Below are 17,380 nucleotides of genomic sequence, written 5' to 3'. Positions count from 1 at the left end.
CACTATAAGTCTTTCCCGTTATTAGTTACTCTGTCCTTTAAAAATATGATAATCCTTCTGTATAACCACATCTCTGCTGCATTTAGCTTTTATCTCAGCTCTCGTTATTGTCCAGCTCTATGACCCAAACATGAGGGTGGACCACACATGTGTTCTTAATGCTCTTATTCTTGTTTGTGCACAAGTTCTATTATTTTTTCAGTTGATTTTTCATGTTTTAAAGGTATTTTGGCTATTAGGATTCTCCTCTCTATTTATCATTTTGCTCTATTGTACAATCTTGAGTCACTATACTACCCAGGTAATTGATTGATTTAAAGTTTTCATGCATCCTACCCAGGTAAACAAAGTTCTTTGATTCCTTTATTCTTTCAATAGTTATGTTGCATATTGGAGGTTCTGAGGTCTTTAATGCCACTACCACTTCCTCCTGATACATACCCTGTACAAATATATTTTACAAAGTTTTCTACCCTCCGTCATTATATTCTTCCACATGGATCATTTTTTCTTCAATTCTTACACCCTAATGCCTCACATTCTACAATTTTCAAACTATTTGCTTTCATCTTATGTCAACCAAATTTATCATCTTATTTTCACAGTAATTTGACTCATCCTTATTGCATTTATTTCTGACATTAGTTCTTTGGTGTTCATCCATTGGGTGATTTCTCAAATTCTCATAATGTTCTATTAGTTTATGCAACTGGTTTCATTTATGATAAATCTGTTTTCAAGGTCAAATTCTAGCCAACAATTCAACTGAGTTGAAGAAACTTACCAATATACTGTATGGTCCTCTAAACATTTTTTCATCATACTAACATTAAGCCTTACTACTGTGCTTTATTATCACTTTTTTTCAGAACTGGCATTCCTACCTCATAACTTGAAACACTTACTATTCACTTTCCTCCATATTCTTCTATTCTTTTGTTTGCTAGTAACATTTGACATTTTCTCTGAACACCATTTTACCAATATAGCCACGTCTCACTCATAGCCTATTTCAATATTGCTATCATAACAGCTCCTATCAGTAACCCAATTGGAGTAAAAACCATTCAAGTACGTACCACAAATACAAAACTGGGTCATTCTCTCTCTCATTGTCAACATCGATATTATTACTAGCCTAGCTATAACCCTAGTTTGAAAAGCAAGATGCTATAACCTATAGGCTCCAGCAGGGAAAAATAGCTCAGTGAGGAAAGGAAACAAGGAAATAAATAAACGATATAAGAAGTAATGAAAGATTTAAATAAAATATTTTTACATTTTTAACATTCATTATTTCACATGCAGCTGAACTACTTTCTCGTACAGTCAATAAAATTCTCTTGAAAAGGCTTTACTCCATGCATAAGATATTGTCCTCAATTTCATATGGCATTTCTCCACATTCATGAATCTGATTTGTTTCGTTCTCTCACAGACTGCTCCCATTACTTTATCCTCAATTCATTTGCTCTTCTGGAATAGCTACAGCTTTCTCATCATTCTTCAAATCTCACCTAATCAACTCTCAAACATCAATTTATCTCCTCCTTTACATTTCTCACAGATCATCTGTCCATTTTGCATAAACACAGATCTAAAATCTTTACCAATTTTTCTATCCATTATTATCAAACCAGCTCTCAGAAACAGCTGGTATAGGAAGATAATCTTTATCTTAATGCTGACTGGTCTCCTTGTTATAAATCCAGTCTATTCAACTTCATTCTTGATTGACTTCTTTACCCAGCCCTGGGTATTTTTCTCAGGAGGGTTGGGCTAATGTACATAATTTTATCATATTTTTCTTATAGCTGGGTTACCGTCTAGACACCAACCCTCACCATTTACCTGTATTTACTGGTTTGGGATAGTTTTTTGCAAGAGCTACACGTGGAAAAATATCTTCCTCCTTGCACACGTCTTTCCCTGTACCTGTAATTTCTTCATAGTAAAGACAGGCTGTTTACATCTGTAACAACAATCCAAATTTATAACCATCAGTTCTATCAGATTTTCTATTACTTGAAGAGCCTTCTCCAAAAGGTTCAAAACTCACCAAGCAGTTTTATTCTTATGAATTTTCAACCAGCTTTCTTTCATTTTCCTTTGCTGCATTTATTGTTATTGCCATACTTTTTACCTAGTTCTTTTTTTTTTTACCTAATAGGTCCAACGGTATGGCATTGTTAACAGCCCGAGTCAGCATTCTCCACCTATTTCTATTCCTTGCATCTTGTTTTAGTCCCAACCTACCCATATCCCTTCTCACCACATCTTCATCACTTGTATTCATGGCTTTCTTGATTGGTGCCACTTCCTCCCTTCATGTTAAATGGTCTTAGTATCTCGAAGAGTTTCCCTAGCCTTTTATGTTCCATATAACACATTCTTATATCCTTTCCAGTAGTGATATTCTAATAATTCCATCTCACCGTCCTCATCTCTATTCTTTATGATAGTTTCTCCTCCTTGCACTGAAGTGCCCAAGTTTCTGCCCTCATATAATGGTATGGGTCTGTTACCTGTCTTATAGATCTTCAGTTTTAGTCTTCGTGTCATTTTCCAGTCTGATACAATTCAATTACTTCTCCTCATATACACAATGCTTCTTTTTCTGTCTCTGCTTTCTCAGTACTGTCCTTCTCATCTTATTCATCTCATGTTGCTCAAACTCATTGTTCTGTTATAGTACTGTACCATCTTCCATTCAAGTGTTTACCTTTTCATGTCCTTATCTACAAATCATTAACTCTTTCCAATGTTCACCTTCAATCCTTTCCTTTCCAGGGCTCCTTTTCTTGTTAAAAATCTTTCGTGCAGTTCTTCTTTGTCTGCTATAATGACTCAATCATCAACAGATATCTATTCCCACAGTTTTTCGTTGTTTTATTCTGATGGCATTGTCTCTGTGACAACAAGGAACAGGAATTTATTCAGAGCAGATTCCAGATGCAGGTTCTTTCCCCATCATACATCATCCTCACCTACCTTACCAACTTTTCTGTTATTCCTCTCTTTCTAAAACCCCAATAGACTAACCTTCTTGGTACCCAGTCATGCGCCTTCTCAGGATTTACAAAACGCATTTAAACTTCCCAGTTTCCTTCTTAATACTTCTCTTTGACTTGTACTATGAAGATAGCATTCAATGAGGTCTTTTCTTTCATAAACACTATAAAGATAGCATTCATTTAGGTGTTTTCTTTCATAAACTTAAACTTTTAACCTTCCTTATACTACTGTTTCTAGTATCTTGAATACAGTCTTCAAAAGCTTTATTCCTTTGTATATCCCATCATTTAAGATGCCTCCTTTTTGTTGTTATAATTTAATCATCCAACTATGTTCCCTGTCTCTTGTCATTTCTTCTACGTCTCAGATAGTTAGTGTGTGGGGGCACCTACTCCTTTCCTAAATTCCCCAATGCCTTAATTATTTCTATTGTTACCTTAGATTTTTCTTGCAATTTTATTCACTTTTCTTTATAGCAGTCTTATCTTTACTTCTTCTGGCATTTGCTCTGAGTTTTTCTACTGGAGGAGCATTTTTCAGTTCTTCATACTCATTCACATTGTTTAATAGCTCTTAAAAAGTATCTTTCCATCTTGTCTGACTTCCTCCTCCTCTATTAAGACTTATTTTTTTTTCATCTTTAATGATTCCCACCTCTGCTACATCTTGCCATCTCCAAGTCTGTTGATTATCTTTTCTCCCTCTGATCATTTCATCATCTCTTACCTTTCTTGTTTTCTCCCTTTGCAGTTGCTACCATTCTCTTTATCCCTCTTTATCTGTGTACTGTATATGCCTCACTTGTTTTGGTAGTTGTTTTCTTCTTTGCCCCTTCTTCTGGCTATATTCTTTTCCTTCACAGCTGTTTGAACCTCTTGATTCCACAATTATGCTTTTATTTCCTGTTGCTGTTAACCACTTGTCCTCCCACACACCTCTGCTGCTGGTAGTAACACAGTCTCTTTCCTAACAACTCATATCTCTTCATGCAATTCTGTTGTTCAATTTACATATATCTCTTCAATGGCTCTTTGCACCTCACTTCTTAATGTTCTTGACTTCTCCCCCTTTAGTTTCCAAGTTTTGATCCTCACATTATTGGTTTCACCAAATCCCTTTGCATCAATAGGCGTAGGAAGAAATGATGATGATAATGATTGGTTTCAACCTAAAATCTTCCACCACCAGTCAGTGTTGAGCTACAACATATTCATTTGGAATAATCCATAAAAATGTTCTTGTCTTCCTTCTTAACTAGATCATAGTCTATTTGAGTAATTTTGTCCACTTTTATATGTTACCAAATAACTTCTCCTTTTCCCAAAAAGTGTATTCAAGAATACCTGATTCATAGCTTCTGCTACTTCTGACAGTATTTCACCTTTCTGTTTTCTTCCCAAACCTTTTCATCCTCAGTCCTTCAAAGCCATCAGAACTATCACCTAAATGGGCATTCATGTCCCCAGATAACTCCAATAGTTCACTTCTTGGAACTCTTTCTATATATTCTTTTAGTTTCCTCGTGTATTCTTCCTTCTTTTCAAGGGTGTCTACCTATGTCATACTCTCTTTCACTAACTTTAAGCCCAGGGGCCTGTCGCAGATACTCTTGACTTGTGACATTCTCCTGCCAATCTGGATGGACAATAATTCCTATCCAATTTCTCTTGTATCATCCGCATTCTTGCACTTATCCTTTTCCATTTAATCTCGAGTATACATTTAATTATAATTTTCCTTCTTTGCACGTCATCAACCAACTCTTCTCCCTCTCCCGTATGGCTGCCAACATTCCAATTTTAAAGTCTCACCTTTCCATTCTTTGCTCTCTTGCTTAGTATCAGTCTCTCTTAAAATATATTTTCCTATTGCTTTTCCCCATAGTTTTATAACACTTATCCGCTGTTTTCTTTCAAATTCTGGTCTTCTTGGTGGCACTGTACTGTTTCATCAGTTCTCTTATATTTTCCTTTTCCTTAGGAATATCTCTTCTCATTTTGTGAGAATCATTTTGACTCCAATGCCATGCTTATATCTCCTTTTTACTAATTTTTCTTGCACTCTTTCTATTATTCCTGCATTTTCAGACTCTTGAACTCATTGTTGTGATGATTATTTTTCTAGGAGAGGCTTGGGTCCTATTTACTAAATCATGATCATATGTATTATTTCACTACAGTCTGTTTAATTCAACTTTTGAAACTGCATTTGCTGTTTATTGTAATTATTCCTCCTTGGTTTCTACCATTATTAAAATTCAACCTAATACTGCACTAAGTTTTTTCCCATTCTTTATTCTCGTCCATCTGCTTGAATATCTAGCATTCACATTCATGATGCTTATCCTAACTACTACAAAGTATTTAACCCAATTTAGATAATAAATCATCAATGTTTAGTGTTAAGCTTTCTAATTTAAGAATTAAATCCCTTTAGTCAGACGCTTTCCTACTTTTATTACAGAATGCATTCCCTTACTTCTCTCTTCATTGACCAGTACATTTCTTCATTTTCTCGTAATTTAGAATTAATTCTATCCCAAGGACATTATATGTTTATTTTATACTTTTCAGTTTCACTGTTCCTTCTCTAAGGTCTTCCGGTATTCGTATCAATACTCCTCCTCTTTCTCGGTGTTAATGTTATGCAATACCCCCAAAACATTTAGCTCTCCCATCTTTTTCACTCTCATAGGTGTTTCTGGTAGGGATATATTTGTAGATTTAATAGCAATCTGTATCTTTTCCAGTAATATAATTTTTTTCTTTAAATCCCCTCACGTTTATATATGTCTGTCTCTTTAGATTATGTATGTAGGCTATTGCTGCTCTCTATATTTTTAAGTTTTTGTACATTTCCTCCGGTCTGTTATCCCGTTTTCATTTTACTGTTCCTGTAACTTCAAAAATCCTTCATACTTACTTCTTATTTCCCCTTCTAATAACCACCTCATACTCTCATAACTGTGCTATTTGATGGTTTTTTAGAACCATTTACATTTGGAAGATCCATTCAACCCTGTTTGTGTCCTGCTAACAAGGTCTCTGTTTGCCGTTAAGAATTCTACCTTGTAAATCATTACTACACATCACTATGATATACAGTAAATTACTCATCCTTACAAAAATAAATTTATAATCTGGTTCAGTACTCCCTTTGTGGTGGCCTAATGGAAACATCCCTACCTGGTGCTTGTCGGACTGGAGTTCGAGACCCGCTCAAACTCAATAGGTTCTTTAGTGTCTGCAACCCTCACCATCCTTTTGAGCTAAGGATGGCTGGTGGGGAGCCTACAGGTTTACAAACTGAGTCATCAGCAGCCATTTCCTGGCCCTGGTCCTAGTTTTGGTAGAGAGGAGGCTTTGGTGCTGATCATATGTATATATGGTCAGTTTTTAGGGCAATGTCACTGTCCCTTGCTTCTGGCATTAATGAGTGGCCTTTTAAATCTTTTAACCTCCCTCAATAGTTCTAATTCATGTCAGGCTTTGCAAACACTCTTTGTCTATCCTTTAATATTCTGTCATTTTTATCCCCTCTTAGTTCTTTTGCCATGGCATTTCATTTTCTAGTGGGTGCTAGCTCTCTCTCGTCCTTTCTTGCTACAATGGATCTTATTTCTACCTGCCTGCCTAACACATTATTTGTACGTGTTCAACTGTCTCAGGTCCCCTGTTGTTATTTGCAATGCTTTCCATACCTGACTCCCTTTGCTGCAACTGTTTTCTTATCAGCTATAACATCATTTCTTAATTTTGCCCTTCATTTTTCATATTCATCGATCAATTCTTTAATTTATAGTCGCATACTAGCACTGAATTCTCAATATCCCATTCCATTTTTCCTAGATCTACTCAAGTTTGCTATGCTGGATTCCTAAGGACCGTTCCTGCACACTTGCAGCTTACTCCGGACCCTTTCTGCACACTTGCAGCTTACTCCATTTCCGATAGCAAAGAACTCTCGTCTGATGGCTTGATAGACCCAGACATATATCTCAATTTTTTTCATGTACTTGCAACTATCCCTAGTGTTATTTTAGCACTTAGTTTGGCATTCTGTCGCATACTTCTCAAATTTTACAATTATATGTTGTAATTTGATCCTCTTTGCAACGTAATTTTCTTATAACTATTTCAGTAAAAGAATGCTTCTGTTGTCGACAGCTTTGTAAAATTGCCTGACTTTTATCTGGCACTTATTCCACTTAGGTTTTAGCATTTTAATGTATTCCGTTCCTTTGTATATTGTTTTAGGCATACTTAATTTTACCTCTCATGATCCTTGCATTTCTTTAGCATGTTTTTGTGTATTAGTTAGCCATGGATTTTTTACGTTAAAATGTTTCCGATGGTTTTATTAAACCATAAGGATATGGTAATCTCTAGTCCCTTCGTCATACCAATATTGTTCTTCTTTTTATTCAGATGGTGTTCAAAACGTTGCTTTCGTTTTTCCAATGTTCTGTTAATTTTTGTTTTATCTTTCTTATATTTTACCCTTTTCACAGATTTTTCATCTTTTCAATGGCTTTGATTTCATTAGTATTTCCTCTTTTTCCTGTGATGTGTTGAGATTCTGATTCCAATCCCTTTAAATTGTCTTCTCTCTTTGTTTTGAGATGCTGCTTCCATCCACAGTACTATGAGTTTGGGCAGAGCATTGCTAACTACCGAAAAATCCGTCTTCATTCGTTATACTGTAATCTAGTTCCTGCACCTAGGTTTCTATGTATTAAAAAATATATACTTTTATCATTCCTATTGTTCCCAATACAAAACACAACTCATATTTCTTATGTTGTGCTTTATTAGAATTTCCATCCTATTTCATTTCCCTCTCTCTTGTTTTTGCATATATTCACAGTACTGTATTTCATTGATTTTATAAATTATTGATGCTTTATCTCACCACACCTCACCCTTTCTGGTCCTAATTTTGGTGGAGATGGGCTTGGGCGCTGATCACATGTATATACAGTCAGTTTCCAGGGCATTGTCCTGCTTGCTAGGACAATAACACTGTCCCTTGCCTCTGGCATTCATGAGTGGTCTTTAAACCTCCCTCATTAGTTCTCATTCGTGTCGGGCTCTGCAAACTCCCTTTGTCTACCCATCTGCTGGGCTACTTTTGGTAAAGCTCGTAATTAAAAAGTATTTTGCAAGTCATACCTAATGGAGGTGTCCACAAAGTACTTGTGGATGGGTAGGGCCATTAGTGTACCTACCGCGTGCATTGTAGACATTGCTCTGGTTTCTTTTCAGTGACCCTTTGGGGCCCAACTGCAACCACATTTTAGCCTCCTAGCATACCCGAGGTGCCAAGAACTTCTTTACTATACAACTTTGTTTAACCTTGCATTTAGGGCTGAAGGCTCCTGTGGCCCTAATTCATAAATGCATAATCTCTCTCTCTCTCTCTTTTTCTCTCTCTCTCTCTTTCTCTTTCTCTTTCTCTCTCTCTCTCTCTCTCTCTCTCTCTCTCTCTCTCTCTCTCTCTCTCTCATTTTATTTCTAATTGTCCATGCTATTATTATTCACTATTTGCTTTTGTTATCCTTTAAATATGCTAACAGAATTGTTCAAAATCTTTTATTTCTTCCTCCTTTTTTTATTAGTGTTCTATTTTTTGTATACCACCAACACATTTTTTTTATAGTATTCGTTATTTTATTTATTTTTTTTTTTTTTTTGTCCCCTAAAGCTGCACCTTTTTTTTTTGTCCCCTAAAGCTGTACCAGTAACCCATTCTTGTAAACCCTTTTCAATTGTATTCCTTACTGAATATCTTTGCTTGCTGGCATCTTCTCTAGCTATGCATGACTGTCAACTTTCCCTGTATTATGAAAAGACTGATCTACTTTTATCTTTTTAAGTTGGGATTTCTTCGTAGTACCTTCTTGTCCTAAATTGACTCATGTTTTTTTTTTTTCTAAGTGCAATATAAATTTATTTGAAACTGTATATGGTGTATGTTGTAGTTATTCTCTCTTTGTTCTTTCTTCTTATCACTAAATAATAGTTATTACCTGTTCCATTTTATCTGTTTAAACATCCTCCTTTTACATGATATATTATCTGCTTTTGACACTATAGTCAATTCTTTTTAGCGAGGCAGATTTACACCGACTCGCAGGGGTGCCCTTTTATCTCGGAAAAGTTTCCTGATCGCTGATTGGTTGGACGAGATAATTCTAGCCAATCAGATAGCAGGAAACTTTTCCGAGCTAAAAGGGCACCGCTGCGAGTCAGTGCAAATGCGCCTCATTAAAGAAAATTGAGTATAGTTCATTTATGCCTTGTTTTTTTTCTAAATATTTTGTTATTGAAATCCCCCTACGTTATACGCGTTCAACTTTAATCCCCTTGCATTTTACGCTTTTAACATTTAGGCTACCTCAGATTTTAATAACTTCTCTTCACCAGTACATCTGTTTGCCAATGGATTTCATAAGCTTATTTCTCACTGTTTATCCCCATTGTTATTTGCTGGTAATTCTCCCCATGTTTATGAATATTCGACATTTTAAAGATAGGTATATTCTGTATTCTCATTGTCCATTATCTTTAATTTTTAAACTTATTCACATTTGGGTATTTCATTTTTCCCTGTTGTGCTAATAAGTTTTGTACTGTTATTAGAAATACTTAATTTTTCTTGTTGCTAATAGGTTTTGTACTGCTATTAAAAACTTCTTTTTGGTGTTTTTCATCTATCTGTTTTTCTTCTCACTTTGCTTTCCTTTTCTGTAACAGCTTCATATTCTTGTGTATTTTGTTTCCTCTTTAGCCACAGTGGTTGCATAGCTTCTCTATAACATTTGTGCTTGTGTCTTCTTCCCTGCATTCAAAATCCAATAGATTCCAAAGTGACAGAGGTCACTTAGCACCTGTATAGTACTATATAGCATTTTTGCTTGCACCCTCCAACTTTGCTTCCAAAAGGCTATCAGTATTCCTAATACAGTAGTACCAGTAAACTTCTGCCATCTACATATCATCCTTCCCCTCTTATAGATGTATCTGAATGTCCATAATTTATATCTCACACTCCTGTTTATACCAGGAAAAAAGCTTATTTCCACAACTCATTTGTTCCCTAAGGTATGGCCTTCTCTTGTGTACAAACTTGCAACTTGTTCCTCTCCCACTAGTACCTTGTAAATTTTTCCTATGAATTTTGTTCTTCTTAATTTCCGAAAGAAATTCTTACATTTATTTGGTGTGATTTGTATACTCTGCTCGTCGTCTTCCCTCATCCATCCTCATTCACGTCTGGCTTTGCAAACTGTTTTTACTGCCGTTTGTCTACCATTTAATCTTTACTCATAGTTTCCTGTTTCTCCTTATCTATTAGGTTTTATCCTCCATTGGCTGCTAATTCTCTCATTTCCTGTCTTGTTTTTTCTCTTAAGTTTTGTTTTGCCTTATTTCTGCCTGCTTTCCCAACATGGATATGTTCCACTTATTCAGGTCCTCCACTTGGAAACTTTGATCTTCAATTCTTCTTTTGGTATTTGGAACTTTTTTCATTAATGTTTTAATCCTAAATAGATGACTTTTTGTTTCAACTCTGTTTCTTGTTTGGTATAGCTTTAATTCCTGATAATATAATTTTGCACTTCATTTTTCACATACATCATCCAGATCTAAAGTTTTCTGTAGCATATTATCATTCATATATTAATAACCCATTTAAATTCTCTTGAATCTCCCTATGTTTTTTATCCTTGAATATACATTAACACTTTTTAGACTCCTCGTGCAGAATCGATATAGCCTGTCACTGTCAGCTGTTGGTTGGTTAATAGGTAGGGGGTTTTTCCTTGTAAGCTGTTGCATTATAGACATTTCCTTGAGATCAGAGTTATCTGCATCATCAATTTACTCTGCAGTGTTCTCATGTGCTAATTACTCTGTTCCACCTATTTAATCTTTGTTGGGTCCTTGGCTGAAACCGGTCTTTTAGTTTCTTACTTCTTCCTTTTGTACAGTATTATAACGGAAATTGGATGCTCTCTCTCTCTCTCTCTCTCTCTCTCTCTCTCTCTCTCTCTCTCTCTCTCTCTCTCTCTCTCTCTCTCTCTCTCTCTCTCTCTCTCTCTCGTATAAGTTAGACAAGATCATAAAAGCTCTGAATGTTGAAATAATTTGCTCTACCCAATGGAGTGTCTCTCTCTCTCTCTCTCTCTCTCTCTCTCTCTCTCTCTCTCTCTCTCTCTCTCTCTCTCTCTCGTATAAGTTAGACAAGATCATAAAAGCTCTGAATGTTGAAATAATTTGCTCTACCCAATGGAGTGTCTGCATATGAACTAAAAAGTCTTTGAGACATCCCAAATCCTTGTAATTCACTCTCTCTGAGGCATCTGGCCTTTTACTAACATTATCTTGATACTCCTCTATGTGTTTAAAGTCTTTAGTGTCCCTGTTTATACTCTTGGCAGTTTCCTTCGTCACTTTCAAACCAAGATCTGGTCTTCAACCACAATAGGGTCATCCACCTCCCTCTTCTCTATTTCATTCCAGTAGAATTCTGGCTCAAAAAGATTCTTTACTCTGATTAGAGACATGATCTGGCCCCCCACTTCCACCTTTAGTGTCGCATCTGAAAAGCTGCTTCCCTAACCATAGGATCTTATTCAGTTACACGAGTTTTCCTCCATTAGTGCTGTTGATTTTACTATATAATAGCTTAACTTCATTATTATGTTAGCAAAGGACTCTAGTCTGATCCTTGATAGACCCTAACATATATATGAAATTCCTTTAATAAAATTGCTAGCATCTCCACTCTCACTTAGCAATGTTTGTTTATGTATGCTGTTATGTATTTTACAAATTCTACAAGTATGTGATATAATACATTCCTTTTGCAAGATGTTTTCCTATAATTTTCACCCTAAATTGTTGCAATTTAAGCTTGTCCTCTGGATCACATCTATTTCCCTCCTTAATTTACTTTGCCCATCTACTTATTTCTCTGTTCCCTTCTAATTATTTTCTCTAGGGACCTTGTTTGTCATTGACACTATCCTTAGAACCTCTCAATTCATTTTGCATCTTTCTGCAGGAACCCAAAGGCTCTATTCTTTGATGCTGCTTCATCTCTCTTCCATGCATGTGTTTTTAATGATATTTTTGTTACTCCTCATTAGCTAATTCTTTTTATTTTATGTTTTACTTGTTTTCTTACTCCCTTCTCTATTTTCATGAGATAGCTCTTCGAAATAGTAGTTATAACATTGTAATCCATTTTTCAATTGTGTCTGTAGTTCTCTTTGTTTTATAGATCCAATCTTAAAACCAATTTTCTTACCAATATTCCTTGCGACTCTTGGATTTCTGTCAATGATTCAGATAACCTTTCTTATTGATTCTCTTATTCTTTTGAGGTGAATATGTGATGAGTAGCTGTACTGAAGACTTCCTTTCTACGATCATTTTAATCTGGTATTCTTTCAACTGTTTTCACTCCCATGACAATGGAAATGTTATCCCTCTTCCAAGAACTGATATACCAAATGTAGGTCATCCACCCACCTCTGCCACATTTGCTCGTCTTGATAGATTTCCCACTATAATTAGGGACACTATCTACATACATAAGACATTATATTTGGTACGTAGTTCTGTACTTATCTGAGCCTCCACACCTTTAATGCAGCCATATCCATGACTATATTCTTAGGCTCATATTCAGTAACCACTAGTATTGTTTTATACTTTTTTTATCCTCTCAGCTTTTTTCACCTTTTCTAGTATTTGAAAAATATTATATGATTTTCCTCTATTTGTACTACCAATAACACTTTATAGGACTTTCTTTCCTGCAATCTTTAGTTTCTTTAGCCATTGTAGTCCGTAAGCCAAACACCATTTGTTTATGTATTAGTGCCAAATAGAGGGACTAAATGTCAGCGATTTTCTTGTAGTTCAAACCTTGAATCATATGGATTTATATACCATTTTCACTTTTGGGGAACTTTTAGCATAAACAAAATTGTGTTATGTAATTGTAATGGTTGATACTGCAAAAACATTACAGGAATGAGGAAGTGTGTAAAATTAAATTTTACACAAAGTGAAGTATGTTTAATTACTTTTCTAGGTACATGCATTGAAATTATCTTGCATTAGTATATAGCCCTAGACATTGTACATAGCACAGTATGTTAACTCTTATTTGTAAGTTAGGTCATCAGTAGCTTTGAATCTCCATGAGAACAAGGAGAGACTATAGTAGTAGAAGATAGAAAAACCTCTGGCCTTTGCCCTTTTGTTTTTTTTTCCTGCATTGAGTAGGTATTTTTGAAACCTAAGTTCCAATTCTCTATGAGTTAATAATCTAACATTATTTATTAGTTTAATAGGGATATAATACTCCAGTTGTAATTCTGCTAAAGGGATTTTTACATAAAGTGATTGTAGGGCCGAACTTCTATCCAGTACAAAGAATGCATATGTTCTGTTGTATTTTGCTGAAAATAGGTTTATAGTTTATGCGAAATTACAAATTTCAGTCGGGTTGATCTTATAGTAACATAGGACACTTTGGGAAATAAGAAAAAAAAAAAAAATCTTGTCAGTTCAAAGAAAATTCATGTTGTCCAATTTAATTTTACACATTTTGATTCCTGTAATGTTTTGTAACATCAACAGTTAGAGGTATAACACAATTTATGTATTGCTTCAAGTTCCTTTCTTATATTGTGGATGAAAAACTATTTTGCTGTCCATACTGGTACTTGATGTGGCTCATGGCTTACTACCATGATAGTAAAGAACATAATTTCAGGCTCTTCATAGATACCAATGTTTCCACTCTGACTTTGGAATGTTTGCACAGGTACACTGGCACAGTCTCTTCAAATTCCCTGATTTATATACTACCTTTATAATTCTTCAGATGTTGTTACTAGCTTCCTGTATTCTATTTTAACCTCCAATATTGTTGTAACTGATGACTTTAATGATTTTGCAGAGTAGCCGTTTCAATCCAATGATTTTTCCTTTAAACATTTCTAGGTTAGTACTTGGGCAAAGTAGGTGGAAATACAGCCATTATCTTTTAAGGGTACTGCCCGACAATTCCATTAGTTGCTATTATGATAAAAATTGTGCAGTGGTTTGTTTTGAAGTACAGTAAATGATTCTTCCAGCTTAACGTAAATTTCAACGGTGATCTGTCATTTTCAGAAGGAAATTACCCAAAGTTGTATCAATAACTACTTGTATTGGTCCCCATAATAGTTTATCCCCTGGCAATTGCATCAGCAAGAGTTGCGTTATTTGACAATGTTAGAATCAGTTGTTTTGAGCCTAACGCATTTTCTTTACAATATGAAAATTTCAGGTCAGTAGCAGTAAAGACGATGTAGATGAACCAGGAAGAGGTGTATGAATCAGCCAGCAGGGGAAGAGGATATATTACTGAAGAGCGAAGTAGACCCTGGTTGCTGTGCTGTTATTTAGAGTGGTTTGAGGCTCTTCATAGATACCAATGTTTCCACTCTGACTTTGGAATGTTTGCACAGGTACACTGGCACAGTCTCTTCAAATTCCTTGAATTATATACTACCTTTATAATTCTTCAGATGTTGTGTTACTAGCTTCTTGTATCCTATTTTAACCTCCAACATCGTTGTAACTGATGACTTTCATGATTTTGCAGAGTAGCCTTTTCACTTCAATGCATTTTCCTTTAAACATTTCTAGGTTAGTACTTGGGCAAAGTAGGTGGAATTACACCTATTTTCTTTTAAGGGTATGTTTCCCTACTGCCCGACAATTCCATTACTTGCTAATATAATGAAAATTGTGCAGTGGTTTGTTTTGATGTAAACAATTCTTCCAGCTTAACGTTGATCTGTTATTTTCCGAAGGAAATTACCAAAAGCTGTATCAATAATTACTTGTATTGGTTCCCATAATAGTTTATCCAAGTTATTGCATCAGTAAGAGTTGCGTTATTTGATAATGTTAAGCCTAACGCATTTTCTTTACAGTATGAAAATTTCTGGTCAGTAGCAGGAAAGATGATGTAGACAAACCAGGAAGAGGTCTACGACCAGCCAGTAGGGAAGAGGATATTTTACCAATGAGTGAAGGAGACCCTGGTTGCTGTGTTGTTATAGAGTGGTTTGAAGAGACCCTGGTTGCTGTGTTGTTATAGAGTGGTTTGAAGAGACCCTGGTTGCTGTGTTGTTATAGAGTGGTTTGAAGAGACCCTGGTTGCTGTGTTGTTACAGAGTGGTTTGAAGACTATGTCCATTTAATAGAAATAAATATACCATATGGTAACTCTTCTTACTTTTTTGACCAGTCATGCCATCCTTATCTATCATTGGTTGTACAACAAACTCTTGTAAATATAATATACCCAACTTGGTTTTAAATAAAATTACATACTGATTATTATTACAATTTATTTTTGTCCTATTACATGCTGATTATTGTTACTAATAATCACTTTATGGAAAATACAGTAATACAGGTACATGGGATTTTCTGGCAGCAGCCAGCAAAAAAAAAAAAAAAAAAATTAAAATCAACATTTTTTACACATATGGATCCAGAATTATCGTAAGTATGCCCTGGATTACCAGCGCTTACATATTTTTTTCTTGGGCGTCGGTGATGATCCTCTTGCTGCTGTATATTTTTTCTGGGTGTCTGCGAAATCCTCTTGCCGCTGCAGTCTCGCTATTTGCCTGCAAAATAATAAATATGACAATTAGTGAACATATTTAAATGTATTTGCATTTAGGGAATATCAAAAGGGAAGAAATTGAAATTTTTGTATCACATACTTTTAAACTTTCAGTTTATAAAATATGGTTATCAGAGTCAAGATATCTAACAGAACACAATTACATTGAAAGTGTCTAAACTGGTTATCAGAGTCAAGACTAGACATCTTGACTCTGATAACCATTTTAGACACTCAATGTAATTATGTTCTATTAGACATCTTGACTCAGATAACCATTTTAGACACTTTCAATGTAATTGTGTAATATTAGATGTCTAATAGAACACAATTACATTGAAAGTGTCTAAACTGGTTATCAGAGTCAAGACTAGACATCTTGACCCTAATAACCATTTTAGACACTCAATGTAATTATGTTCTATTAGACATCTTGACTCTGATAACCATTTTAGACACTTTCAACGTAATTATGTTCTATTAGACATCTTGACTCATAACAATTTTAGACACTTTCAATGTAATTGTGTAATATTAGATATCTTGACTCTGATAACCATTTTAGAATTACATTGAAAGTGTCTAAAATGGTTATCAAGAGTCAGGATGTCTAATAAAACATAATTGCATTGAAAGTGTCTAAATTGGTTATCAAGAGTCAGGATGTCTAATAGAACATAATTGCACTGAAAGTGTCTAAATTGGTTATCAGAGTCAATTTGTCTAATAGAACATAATTACCTATAAAGTTTAAAGTACGTGAAATTATGTAATAATTGGCAGCAAGTCAGGGACAAAAGCTTGTATTAAAAAACCAAAATAGCAATTAATATAAGTCAGTAAAACAACATATGAACTGGAGAAATGTACATAAAAAACCAAAAGGAGCTATTTAAAATGGTTGTGCACACACAACTGTCAGCAAAACTAAAGTATTTACGACTTCAGAAGTCAAAAATAGATAGCAAAAGGAGCTATTTATAATGGTTGTGGGCACACAACTGTCAGCAAAACTAAAGTATTTACGACTTCAGAAGTCAAAAATAGATAAACAAGACAACGCAACTGCGTTGTAAAGAAATGGTTCGTCATAAAAATGCAAGATGAGAGACAAATGAAAGAAAGATGACAGTCCACTGAAGAGGGAGACAAAAATAGGTTTGAAATACAGTTGAGTGATCAAGTGGTATTGCAGAGAAACAAAGCATGTCAATAAATGCAAGGGTAGGCAAAATAGACTAAAGTAAAAAAGAATCATATAAATACATAGAACAATAGAGGATTTGTTTTTTTTCTTTTCAAATTAGGAAATAAAGAATTTTTGACTAGGGAGAATGAGCAATTTCAATTCACAACTTTATCAATATATAGCACCCAGTTCAAGACTCCTAAATCAGCCTAAACCCAACCCTAACATTATAATACCTCAAAATAAGATATAACTATTACCTCGTCTTATCTGAGAGAGAATACAACTTGAGTGAAGACCATGAAACAAGCATGAGTGTGAGAGGGGATTCTGGCAATTAATATAACATGAAAAATGTACTACTTATATCATAAACCTGCAAATTGATTGAAGCAATTTAGGCATATATCCGGCCACGTCCTTTCGCCTTTAGTAAAACCAAGGGAAATTATGATACACATGAAATAA

General features: G+C 34.9%; 1 long non-coding RNA gene across 1 annotated transcript in view; it reads left to right on the top strand.

Moving 5' to 3' along the window:
- The window catches only part of LOC137623112 (uncharacterized), a 90,808-nt gene extending 75,653 nt beyond the window's left edge, over positions 1-15,155 (top strand). Inside the window, exon 4 of the long non-coding RNA XR_011040555.1 lies at positions 15,020-15,155. This is a non-coding gene — a long non-coding RNA (uncharacterized lncRNA). The remainder of the gene's footprint in view (positions 1-15,019) is intronic.
- Positions 15,156-17,380: the final 2,225 nt, after the last annotated feature.

Source organism: Palaemon carinicauda, chromosome 30 (assembly GCF_036898095.1).
Source record: "Palaemon carinicauda isolate YSFRI2023 chromosome 30, ASM3689809v2, whole genome shotgun sequence".
In the NCBI taxonomy this organism is placed as follows: Eukaryota; Metazoa; Arthropoda; class Malacostraca; order Decapoda; family Palaemonidae; genus Palaemon; species Palaemon carinicauda.
The sequence above is the reverse complement of the archived record's forward strand: the minus strand, read 5'-3'. Positions and strand labels throughout refer to the sequence as shown.